Source organism: Thermobia domestica, chromosome 2 (genome assembly GCF_964235325.1).
Source record: "Thermobia domestica chromosome 2, izTheDome1.hap1.1, whole genome shotgun sequence".
In the NCBI taxonomy this organism is placed as follows: domain Eukaryota; kingdom Metazoa; phylum Arthropoda; class Insecta; order Zygentoma; family Lepismatidae; genus Thermobia; species Thermobia domestica.
This window is the reverse complement of record NC_137455.1, coordinates 64,600,605-64,614,765: the sequence shown is the minus strand read 5'-3', so window position 1 is coordinate 64,614,765 and position 14,161 is coordinate 64,600,605.

Sequence of the window (14,161 nt, the reverse complement as noted above, 5' to 3'; positions counted from 1 at the left end):
TGATGATGGAAGAATTGGTGGAATGAGAATGTATAAGGTGACGAGAGTACCGCTAGAAAACCAACAGACACGATGTTGTCTTGCACAAATTTGATTGGCCGAGAATCTAACCAGAGACCTCACGCACCAGAGGTAACCACTCTACCACTGAACCTCCGTGCCCCAATTCCTTAAACTAACTCATGTTGTGCTGCAGTTATCAATGAAATGTTTTCTTGTTAAATACAAACAAAATTATAAGATGTTTTCGGAAAAACTTCTCCCCCCAAAGAAAACTCATCCCTCAAAATAAATGATCCCTTGTAGAGTTTCTTGTAAGAAATGACTTGTACTATATGTTAGGCTTATTAATGAAGAGTTTGACAAAATCGCATGATTTGCATTTTACAAAACAGTCAAAAACAGTCACTTCCAAGAGTAAAGTACACTCTGTGAATATTCTAATGGAAGTGACATACTCAACACTTCAGGAAAATTTGTTTATGAAATTTAAGTAAAATCGCGTTAGTCGTTTTTGAGAAAATAGTCTGAAGAAAATTTCATTCTCAACAGTAAGCCACATTTATGAATTTTCTCGTAAGAAATAATTTACGCCACATTATTGAGTTATTAATGCAGTTTTTATTTATGAAATATAAACAAAATCGCCCACATTTTTTTTTTTTTTTTGGAAAATTATTCGAAAACCTTCTATACCCACTCACTTAAAGAATAAACTAACCCTCGTAGATATTTCCAGGATAAATGAGTTAAACCATACTGTCAGGATATTAGTGAAATGTTTTAAAGATAAGTTTATTTATAAGTCGTTTGTAAGACAATCATCCGAAAAATACCTCACCTATAAAAGTAAACTACCGCATCTTGATTTTTTTTTTTTTTTTTTTTTTTTTAGAGAAATATCTTATACCACATGATGTGGTTGCTCTTAGAAAATTGATTTATGAAATATAAGCAAAATTATGAGCCGTTTTTGGGAAAATAACAATTTTTGATTTTTGCCTTTAACTGCCGTTATTTTTAGGGGTAAGAAGAAAATTCGAAACCTTTTCTGGAGAATCACACAAAAACCTCAAGTTTAAAATTTAATTAAGATACGTTGTATTGTATGGCTTCTAGGCGAGTGTACAACAGAAGGAACAGACGGATAGATGTCGAAAATTCACTTTTACACTATCTATGTGTCACGTACGTAACGTGCAAACTCGTTGAAATATCAAATTCGTTTTGTTACATGATCCCCATATTTTTCATCTCTCCTTTCGTCACTCGAAGTAAAAATAAACTTCTGTTACTTACTTAGTATTTCTTCATTCGATTATATTCGGAAAGATGATTCTATGAAGTACCTACATACAGGGCCAGATTTAGGGGGTGCAAAGCTGCACGTGCACGCCCCCTTTGTTGTAAATATACACTATCTAAAATGAGAAGCTAGCAGTGAAAATACCAACACTTTCCGAAACTTTCTGCCATCATGTTTCCGTTTGGGGCCAGTGTTTCTTCCAGACATATTTTTCTGGGGGGCACTACCCCCCGGAATACTAAGTGTGCCCCTCCGGAACAGTTTTTCTGAAAGAATGACTGTTTGGGGCTTAAAAGAAAACAGAGCTTTTCAGAAGCTTAAGAAAAAGGATTTCCAAAAGGTTGAAGGAAAAGGATTTGTCAAGCAAAATAACATAACATTTGTGAAGTACGGAAAAAAGAGAAGCCAGGAGGTGAGAACTTTTTTTCTGCATAACACCCTCTTTAAAATACTTTCCTCCGTTCTATGCATCAGGGTTGTCAGTGGTAAAGAATATTGTCATATGTCACTTTGAAGAGTTTCAGTGTGATTGGTTATTTTATTAGTTTTTGGTGCACCCCCCTCTCAGACAATCCTGGATCCGGCCCTGCCTACATATATACCCAAGATATGAGAGATCCTTGTGTATATCTTCAACGCTACTAATTGAAGCAATCAAATCTGATGCAGAAAGTTTCCACTGCATTCCACTATGTTGGTCTTTGTATTTGTTTTAGTTTGTGCTAACATTCTAAGAATACTTTTAGTGTTCTGAGCATACATCCACATGATCTTTATTCTTGCTACGATAGTCCGTGTGCCAGTCAACTACACTGGAATCGAGCTCTCGTTAATTGTAGATTCTATCCTTCATAACCTTTGTGTTACATAAGGACTCAAAAAAAAAAAACATTTTTTAACATTCGCGAGAGAGCGCTTAAAATACAGTAAAAGTGCTTCTTCATTATTAGTCAAATATACTGTTGTATTTAGAAAAGCTTTATTTTACTTTTCTTTTTTTTTTTCCCGTTTTAGAACAGACTTTGGTTTTCTTACCTCCCCGAGACAAACTTAAATTCAATACTACTAAAATATTTATCATCATTTTGTGTTTCTGAATAACATTAATTTATTTTCTTTTTTTTTATCATATTTATATATTTGCCGTTTTCATACTGAGTTAAATTCCGATTTTTTCCCGCTATGATTTGTCGATTAAATGTGTCGCTCACATCAAAATTTGTTAAGCAAAGTTTATTAATGCTATAAAAAACTTTATACCCAATTTATGTTAGTAATATTTCCTCAGATAACAATGGAAAACTTGTTCTCTATTCATAATGTCAACGACGAATGTTTTCCATTAAAATTAATGACATATAATAACACTCATTGAAGTAGTTAGAATGACATCTTGGAAATTATACCTTTGTATGGTGCTGATTGCATGATGGTATTGTAAAAATGTTACAAAATGGATAGACATATTACGTTGAAGATTTGTTTGTAACATATTATCCGGATTGAGAAATTTTATCTTGTAACATTTATGAGTGGCAAAGTGTACCAAATGGAGACAAGTTATATACGGCATTTAATACCATAACAAATTTAATTGCTGAAAGCATTGGTTTCGTGTTTAACTTAAATTATGACATCCTCATATATGCGTCTTTGGAAATGTTCTGTACAAAACTAATGGTTTGTTTTCTGTTCTAATTTCGAGAAGCATTATGAAACAAGTTTTTAGAATACATACAGGTGAAAACGCATGGAAAGAACTGATTCGAACGATAGTCTTAGCACACAATATATAAGATAAAATGAAGTGCAATTTTTCAGTTTTACGTCCCATGGTTATGCCGTGGGCTCTAAAGGAGACGGTGATGGTGAGAATGAATGAAATGCTGGAATAAGGAAAGTGGGAGGAAACGGGAGAACCCATGCACACCATATGTATCCGAAAGCCCACTTGACGCGAGCCGGGATCGACCCAGGGACCTTACGCCACACAATTGGTAATTGTAGAGGACCCACTGACTTTAGTTTGAAGGAGGTCGCAGTAAAACGATCACCGGCGAGAGCAGACTAATCTTAAGTATCTGTACCTAAAGCGTGTTATGTTAGTTATTTGAAGGTGTTCGGACAACACGACGAACGTAGTTGTGTATGGATAAGAGTCTTTGATTGCAGTGCCCGGCAGTATTTCTTTCAGAAATAATGTTCCGGGGAAGCACACTTAGTATTCCGGGGGGTACTGCTGATACAATTATATTTATTATTATGTTATAAACGTATTATTTTGGCCTGCTCCGGGGGCAGTGCCCCCAAAAAAAACAGGTCTGGAAGAAACACTGTTATTTTGCACTTTATGAAGGACAGATAAGATTGTATGTTGCAATTCTTCAAAGTGAGAGGGCAGTAGGATCGACTTGCCCGTGCTAACATCTAATCTATGCTGCGCTCCCTTTTTTATCTCCCAACAGATGCCAGAGCTAGTTTCTAGGTAGTTGAGCCAATTGAACCTAATTTTTCGTTGCGTAATATTTAATATACGAACATTACTACGTTGTAAATCACTTCTGAGGGTGATTTATGATGATAGGAGTTTGTTGAAGATAGAGTTTTCCATCTGTTGGCACGAGATTAACCGAAAAGCATGCGTATTTTCAACCAGCAACAACCAAATTATGATGTACTAACTGTAATATTAATACGTCGAGTCGAATGAATATTAGACAGTAAATGCTAGGTAATGTTCATTAAAATGGATGAAATCATGGTTTTTGCTGGACTGTATAATTTCGTTAACCAAAGGATGTGGCTCAAGCAATGTAAGTTTTCGCTTATTTTTAAATCGAAGAATCTAGTTTCTGACATAAAATTTTGAAGTGGATTTTGTTGTATTATTTCTTTGTCTTTTTTGTTTTGTTTTGTGTACAAGAATACGTATTGTGTTTTTGACTCATTTAATATCAACCAGTTTGATTCAAACATTGTTTTGAACATTTATCATGTTAATTTTAGTTCCTTTAGACCTATATTTTCCCCTTTAGCAACAAGCTTGTATCGTCTGCAGACAGTACGGTTTGTACATTTTCTGCCTTTGCTGGAAATTCATTTATGTCAAGGACGAACAGCAAAGGTCCTTCAATAATTTATCCTTGCGGTACTCCATGGCTTATGCATCTGTAAGCTGGGTGATGTATATATATATATATATATATATATATATATATATATATATATATATATATATATATATATATATATATAATTTCCTGTCATGTGAGTGACAGTTCTACAGTTTTTCTTCTATATTCTAAGTAAGATTCAAGTAATTTTAAAGCTTTGCTAAAGAGAATTTTATGGTTGACTAGGTTAAACCCTTTAGTTAAATCATAAATATTCTTATTGTTATCAATTTTTTATCCGTGCTTCCAATATATTGTTTATTAGTGTGTAAGCAATAGTAATTACGAATTTATTGAATGTAAAGCCATGTTCTTATGCTATAGTTTTATGATTTTTTTATGAAGCTAGTTAGTGTTCATTTTTTTTTTAAATTTTACTTACAACACTAATAGGGAAATGGGCCTATAACTTTCAGCATGATTTCTATCCTCTTATCCTCAGATTGCCCTAACTCTTGCTATTTTTAGTTTTCATGAAAAGATTCCTCTATTCGTACATTCGTTATATAAGTAAGTTATGACTTCTAAGATATATTTAGAACTTTGTTTTAGCAATTTTACTGGGATATTATCACCAACTTTTGGATAAGTTATTGTTCTTTAGACTTTATCTTCGAAAGTTGGAATTAGAAGGATGTTATTCATAATTTTAGAAATTCTCCAATCTAGCATACAACGATACTTGTATTTTTACTTGTATTTTTATATTTTGTATTTCAACATCTTTGGACAGGATATGCTTTCATTTGATGCATAAGCTATTAAAGAAAAGGAAGAAGAAATATATAGAAAAAGGATATAAAAATGTAATTGCTTAGCTGTCAATATACGTTGCTGTTTTTGTATTAATATAGAGATTCATTGTCATAGCAACAAAAAATATCAATAAGATATAATTCCAGAACCATCTTGTAAAAAGCTATAGCATGATCTTTGAGGTGTGTATTTATTTTAACAATTAAGTGCCATAATAAAAAAGGGAAAATATTAATGTAATAAGAAGTGTTTTATGGAGGTTTTAGTAGCCTTAGTTGTTATATAGATTTATATGAACTGAGGGCTTGTTTGAGTTTCGTCGTTATAAGCATCTCGATTCCTTCTTCAGAATGAAATTTCCGCTTCACTGAAGTATCGGATATATTTATGTAATACTCCTTAAAATGTTTGGTAATTTCCACAGGTTTATTGATTAGGAGATCATTTATACCCAGAGTTACATTCTCGTTTGGCTTTGATAGGGCCACGGTGACTCAGTGATAGAGTATTCACCTCTGGTGCATGAGGTCCTTAGTTCCATCCCAGCTTACACCAAGTGAGCTTTGTGGTGGACAAACAGTGTGTGCGTGGGTTTTCTCGGTGTTCTCCGGTTTTCTTCCATTTTCTTCATTCCAGTATTTTCATTCATTTCTCATAGGCACCGTTTGCTTTAGCCTAGCCGGCATAATCGTGGGACGTAAAACTTAAAGATGTTATTTCATTTCATTTTGGCTTTGGATTTAACGCATGCATTGTCTTTCACAACCTCCTATAGAGCATGTGATTTATTTTCGGTCTGAGTAATTTTGCATAAATAATAATTTTGTGTTGCTGTTCTGATTAATCTTTATAGTGTTTCATGTAATCTTTTATAATAAAACAATCAGTTTAGTTTGTTTGTAATACATTCATTAACTGTGTCTTTCATTTACTATATCGTTTTATATCTTGTGTAATCCACTCTTTCGTTTTTTGTTCCACTTACAATGGTAAAATATTATAAAAAAATAAGTTGAACTATTTTATAAAAGTGATCAAAATTTTCTCTGTATTTTTCTTATTTATACTAAATACCTCGTTCCAATTTTCGCTAACTAGTCCTCTATTAAATGCATGTGTATTTTTGATACTGAAGATTCTTATATCCCGTTTGTTATGTTTGTGCCTATATTAGCATTTATATTAATGTAATTATTTGGCAAATATGGTTCGATAATCCGGTAATTATATCATATTTCAAGTTGTCTGTAGATATATTTGTCAGGACGTTGTCAATTGGCGTCTTAGAATATGTTGTTATTCTTATCGGTCTATTAGACCCTAATTATGTGATTGTAAGAGCCAAGTAAGTAGCTGCGTTTTTATGTAAAATTAAAAAAAAAATACATGTTGTAGTCACCACAAAATAGCACTTCTTTTTTTGTGAACATTACGAGTGCTATTTAATTGATTTCTTCACGAAAAATTTCGAAAGAGCCAATTGACTACGATAAATTGACGCATATGTAAGATTTATTGGTTTTGCTAACGTTAAAGAGCATCATAAGCTTAATTAGTAACTCTCAGGGTTAATTGCCTCTATATAGGATAGATAACAAGTATTCTTAACTAAGATTACTCACCCCCCCTAATATGCGAACTTTTTACAGAAACTGCTCAGTACTTCATAGTCTGTCATTTTTAACTGATTTGAATTATCGCTTATAATCTAGTGTTCCGAAAGACAATTATTTTAGATACAGTGTCTCTGGATTGAATAAATGCTGTAAAAGCACTTTTTCTAGCGTCTAGTACTAAATAAATCAAAAGCCCATCTCTCAATTACCATTTCTTGTTTTGTGACATGCCTGATATTCTTTTTAAAAAATAACAAGAAATTTAAATTTCTACCTCTGTGCAAACTAAAAATCATACATTCTAATGTTACACGTGGCAGTTGCCAGGGACTTTTAATTCTACGATGAGAAGCAGGCATGTTTGTTGTGCTGCCATCTACTCCTGGAAGAAACAAGTACCAAGCTCTAAGTGGTTTAAACATCACCCACTAGATGTCACTAGCATGCGAGATGCGTACGTAGTGCGTAGCATAGCTCTTACGTAGATTTATTTATACATCTTACCTCTTTCCTCCATGGCCCAATTACAGTAAGTGACTTTGGGTGTGGGGATATACGACGAGACTGGGAGAGACCGGGTGATCGTTCCTCAGAATGCTAATTCGAATGTGTCGTAACATATCAGTGGTCTACAGGTGGTGTACAAGCTGAGAGATAGTATTGTAATAGTCAGGGGCGGATCCAGGACCGACTTCTGGGGAGGGTGGTGGGTTGTCATACTGCTACTTTTAAGGGCTCCAAACTTTGGGATGGGTTTTAGTTATATATATAATATAAGAAAGTTTTCTCTTCTGGGGGGGGGGGTAGGGCAATCGCCCCGATCGCCTCCCCTGGATCCGCAGACATGTGTTCTATAATTTCGGCGACGGACCAGTTAGCACCTGGACATGAGAATTGTTCCTGATCGATAAGGCCTCACAGTACGGCGATTTCCAATGAAATTAAACCTATCATGTCCCTAACGCTTTTGTCTACACTTCCGCGCTCGTCTTTCGCAATTATCCCTTTACCAGTTCACCGCCGGGAACGCCTTCAAAGGCGTCGAGAGACTATAGTGTCGAAGGGAATGGTGTCTAATAGTATTCAGTGACGTGAGTCGTTTCTCTCTCATACATTGTGACGTTAGAAAAAAAAGCCCGAAAATCTAGCGAGTGTTCGCACTTGCCTTACAGGACCATTTCTTTATAGGCTTTATTAAGGAAAATATGATTATTTATTTATTTATTTATTTATTTATTGAACAAATTCCCAGATACAGCATAACTTTGCCATTTTTCACAGGGAAAAGTTAACAAAAGGAAGAAAAAAAACAAGACAACAACAACAACAACAAAATAGAACAGTGTCAAAAAGAGTGTGAAAATAAAATTTTTCCGTTAAAACTCGTTTAATTGCTGTATCAAATACCGGGTGACACATTTGAGACATCGTCAATCCTGTCCGCGAACCTTATATCTAAATGTCACAGGAAACAGTCTTCCAGCAGGATTATGTGCATCATCAACACACTCGGACAGCTGTACATGTCTTACTCGGTATACGTCTTCTACCCTGGCCTTCTAGAGTTCGGGACATAAACCCTGTACACATGAAGCACGTTTAATGGGGTACTTGTATGACAGATGTGCTGTGGCTACGACCATCGTCCAAATGCATCAAAATCTACAATGGACTTGGGATATCATACTTCAGACATGCAGAACCTATACGTGTTCCAACGAACAAAACAGTTGCTTGGATTGCTGCTAGAAATGGTTAAACGCATGCGCGCTGACTAAGTGGGGGCTCCGGCACCCATACAAATATTCTTGTGGGTGCTGCGCACCCACAAGATTTATAGTTTCGAGCCGGGTTTGAACCCGTTTCTCTTGCGTTTAAGTCAGACGTGTTACCTACTGAGCTATGGCAGCCCCAACTTATCCTTATAGCACCGGTATACTTTACTTTGTCATATCACAGGAGCCCTTTATGACAGTGTTCGTCTAAAAATAAATCAATCAAATATCGAGACTTCCCTAAAAGCATATAGGCTAACACGTCCCGCCATTGATATGCACCCACATAAATTTTGACAAGTCGGCGTCCTTGGTTATACATGCTATTTAGATGAACATTGCATGTTTTTGAACACTATATATAGTAAGTTCGTAATATCGAACAGATGCCATATTGAGATTAATACTACCTACTATCACCTATTAATACTACCTTCTACCTACTATCACCTTTTACAATACTATTATATCATGTAGTATTAACTGATTTATTTATTATTTAGTGCATACACTATACAGTACACTACAAAACAATATAATACAATACACAATAACAAGACATTGATATACTAAGGCGTAATTAAATAATCACTCAATCATTCATTCACTCAGTAATGTAAGCACCATCTTTGTCAATGACCGATTGCCAACGTTCACAGAGAATTCAATGCCTCTTCTGTAGAACAGTTGTGGTTTCGAGTTAAAGAAATCTGCTGGCCAGTGGCTAAGAGAAGTTTCATAATGAAATTTGTCTCTGAATGTTGTTAGAGGGAGACCAGAAAAGATGGAAATCAGAATGGGCGAAATCTAGTGAATATGGAGGGTGAGGAAGTGGTTTCCCAACCAAGTTCAGCAAATCACGTCTGTGGTCATTCAGGCCGTATGCAGGCGTGCGGTATCATGGTGTAACAACACAGGTTTTCCAAGGGGTTTTGTTTTAACAAGCAACAGCGAGTCGTCTTAGCTGTTCAGTATACATAGCAGTATTGATCGTTTCATCAACTCATGGTGAAGAATGCCAGTATGGTCCGCTAAACATACAACACCATCCTTCGCACGGGATGTTGCTTTCTTCTGGGTTGAGCCATTCTTTACTCTTCTTTAAGTTGTCATATAGGCTCAATTTCTCGCCACCTATAATAATGTTCCCAAGGAATGGTAATGTTTATCACAAGTCAAACAGTAAAGAGCTAGCAAAGGAGAACATATGGCTATTCGCTAATTTTTGTTGGTGCCTCTTAAAAGATAATCATGCCTGTTGTTCTGTATGGTTGCGAAACATGGTCGCTTACTCTGCGGGAAGAACATAGACTGAAAGTATTTGAGAACAAGATACTGAGAAGAATATTCGGACCCAAGAAGAACGGGAATGGGGAATGGCGGAAACTTCATAACAAGGAGCTACATAATTTATACGGTTTTCCAAATATTGTTAGGGTAATCAAGTCTAGGAAGATTAGGTGGGCAGGTTATTTAGCTAGAATGGAAGAAAGTAGAAACGCTTTCAAAGTTTTGACTGGAAGACCAATTGGAAAACGACCATTAGGAAGACCAAGGAGCAGATGCGAGGACAATATTAAGATGGATCTCGCAGAAATAGGAATACAGAGTAGAAACTGGATCCAGTTGGCTAAGGATAGAAGTCAGTGGAGAGCTTTTGTGAACACGGCATTGAATCTCCGGGTTCCATAGGCCATAGAGTTAGTTAGTTAGTCTCTTAACAGACGTAATTCACATGTACCCATTTTCTGCACCTTACCCAATGAATGCAAATGGCGCACAAAGGTTGTATGATTGCATTCCTTTTATTTGTGCCAATTCCTGCGTTGTTTGGTGAGGATTATCGGTATCGTGAACCAATTGATTTAGTCGGTTTTAATCAAAATGGGTAGGCCTTTCAGAATGTGGATCATCAGACAAGTCGAATTTTCCTTCTTGGAAAGGAGAAAATTATTTCCGTGTCATCCTCTCAGTAAGTGCTTCATTTCCACACACAGCAAAATTCTTCCCGTGGCTCCTGCAGCATTAGATCCTCGATAAAACTCGAGGAGAAAAATGTGTCGGAGGTGTTCATTTTTCTCAACTTGACACTCCATACTGATTAGTTTTGAAAATGGCGAAAACAAGCTGCTAATAACGTACAAACTCCTGTTCCCAACAATCAAACTCCTAATTCAAGAAAAACAATTGGATAACGAGAAACAGGGTTGCCACACTCCAGACTCGCGATGATGCCAAACACAGGTCTTAATTATGCTAGATTTTTGTAAATTATGCCAGATTTTCAAATTATCCTTCCTAACTAATTTTAAAGACCCGCCCCTACTTATCTTCATTATTTTAATGAAGTGTTTCAACTCTATTTATGTACAAAGCTAATATGATGCTGTCAGGAATGATAATGAAATAAATTGGTAAATGGTACATTATAGGGGAGGAAGGTCGAATTTATATTTTATGAATGGATAACATTTTAAGAAACATATACACAACATGCCGCTTCCGACACAGCCCTGAAGCATTTCTTTTAGTGTATTACTAGCTGTCCCCCTGATGCTTATATCCCTCCCCTCTCAAGTTGTAAATTGAAAGGGACAGAAACATCCCAGATAATCACATATTCAGGTCTCAGTTGGCAGTAATAAAACTATGGGTAAGTAAATATGTTTTGTAGAGTCACGTTTTGCTATATTTGAACATTTCTCTGAATTCAACAACAAGTTACAATCACGGAAATACTAACTAGTTTCATTGCTCCAAACATCGCTTCAACTAAGAATAATAATTCCAGACAGTTCTTGAACCATCTAAATGTTCGTTCTTTTACTGTTCACCAGAGGGAAGAATGAAATTATGCTAGATTTGGCCAAGATGCTAAAGTCAAGATGCTAGATGCTAAATGCATGTGAATTATGCTAGATCTAGCACCAAGATGCTAGATATGGCTTCACTGACGAGAAATGAAGACTTCACAATGCAGTGTTGCCAAATCAATTTGAAGAATGGCATGCACTTTTGCACCGATCCCTCTAAGGGAACAAAAACATACTACATAAGGATTTCGTAAATGTGCATAATCCATTTCTTAAAATTTGGTATGTAATTAATATCTTAAGTACGGAAATTCGTATTTGCTGGGAAATATATTACATTTTTGATTAGGAAATTATAAAAAAATTGTTCCATTTAGGTTGTTCCAAATTTGTTATTTAATTGGTTTACCGAAGGCAAAGTATACTTGGCAAACCAAACGTAAACAACCGTAGGATGCTGTACTATTTATTTACTGTTTTCTGAGAAGGTATTGTCTTTGTTACACTGTATAACTCTGTCAATTTTCAACCGTCAATCTTGGAACGTTCATGAAATAACTTTAGAATTCTATGAACACTGCAAAAAATAATGGTCAACAAAAGTATTCCTAAATTGCTTGTGACATGAGATCTTTTAATTCATCCACTGCCTTGGGCTTCTTTCTGAAACGTTTCAACAGTGTGCTGTGGAGGACAACGTAACTAAATTTAGCTCCAAATATGAAATAAGCATCTTCTCATAGGTTATACCTTAATCAATCTGTAAATGATAAATTTACATTATAACCAATTCTTTTTTTCTTTTTACAGAAGATGAACATGATTGAAATCACAATAATTATTATGTCTAATGTATGGCAATTTGGGAGATCAACATTATTACCGAAAGAAATTGAAGACACTAACAGAAATTTGCAAGAGTTTCTGAAGCGATTATTTATCACTTCATTCTTTGATGGTTCGTGTACATTGATTCTAAGTGACGAACAAATTCCGCAACCAGATACATATATTTTAGGAAGATTAAAATATTTTGTTTTCATGCGAGGAGGCGGTACTGAAGATAAAGATTATTTACAACAAATGTTATCAAGTGCAATGGACAGTAATTGTTCCACCTTCATTCTTCCTCCAAAAAATATATGTGATACATTTTCTTTCATCCATGAAGCTAGCAAGCAATCTATTCAAAGGAAGTCACGGAGGTACATTATCATTCTTGATAATGATTTTAGCTACAAACAAAACATCATGACGTGTGAAATCATGAGGTTATTTCCTTACGCATACTTCCTATCTCCAAAAAATACTTTCACAAATAGTGTTGTTACAGAATATGCAGTGCATACTTATGTTCCCGGAAATGATTTTAAACCCTTAGAAGTGAAACAGATTGCTACTTGGAGAAATAACACTATAGAGTTAATACATAAACCATTACAAATTATGTCAAACTTGAATGGAATATTCCTTAAGTTACTCATATTTCCATGTGCACCTTTCGTAGTGATTAGATAATATATTTACGATGGAATAGATTATAGAACGGTAATTGAATTTGCAAATAAACATAATTTTACATGGGAAGTTGATGTTGTTCGAACTTCGTGGGGAGACATGTCAGACAATGAGTCTGCAGGTACTTATTTCGGAGTAATGTTGAGTGGGAAATACCAAACTGGGATTCCATCTACATACCTGATACAATATTACAGAGAAAACTTTGATTTTTCCATTCCTCATCTTCAGTCTAATATTAAATTTCTCACTCCTGAACCAAAACTTGAATACAATTTATGGTCAATCTTTAATCCTTTTACACTGTATGTTTGGCTATCCGTGATTGGATTCGTTGTTTGTAGTTCGTTTTTGCTTTATATGTTCTCCAAGTCACAAGAGTATATCTTACCTGTGCATTTAAAAAATCCATATATTAGTTACAGTTACTCCTTGTTGTATTCTGTAAGTGTTGTACTTGGATTAGGAGTCTCAAATGTTATTCAAAGTGTAATAAGACATTTGATTGTTTGGCTATATATAACATCCACTCTGCTTATAACTGCCTACAACTGTAACCTGGTTTCTTTTCTAACATTTCCTTTATATGAAGATCCAATAGATACTCTAGAACAATTTGTACAGTCTAAATTGTACTGGGGCGTTGATGATATGGCATGGGTTGATGTATTTGGAGATGCCATTGATCCATTTGTTCAAATTATCAGCAAAAGGTACTTCTATACGACAGATCATGCAAGACTAAATGAATTAGCAAAGCAGAGAAAAATAGCACTTGTGGTGGAAGAACTCCCATCAGGATATGTTAGTAATGTTGACTTTCTTGACCTGAACGTACGCTATCTATTGCATTTAATGAAAGAAAATGCACTTTGTTACCATTTAGGATTCTTCTTCCCTCAAGGTTCGCCATTGGTAGAAGCTTTTAACATATTCCTAAGAAAGCTAAGGGATTCAGGGATCCTAGGACAGTGGGAACGAAACATTGCTTATGAAATACTAAATCCTTGGCATTATATACATCAAGAAAATGAACCTTTGAAGCCGTTGTCCTTCAAGGATATTGGTGGATCCTTTGTATTGCTGTGTATAGGTTTATTAACTTCAGTATTATGTTTTCTTGTGGAAATATTTAGAAAAAAGATATCGAGAAAAGAAGTAAACATAGACAAATAACTCGTAAGCAAAATTGTGATGATACAAA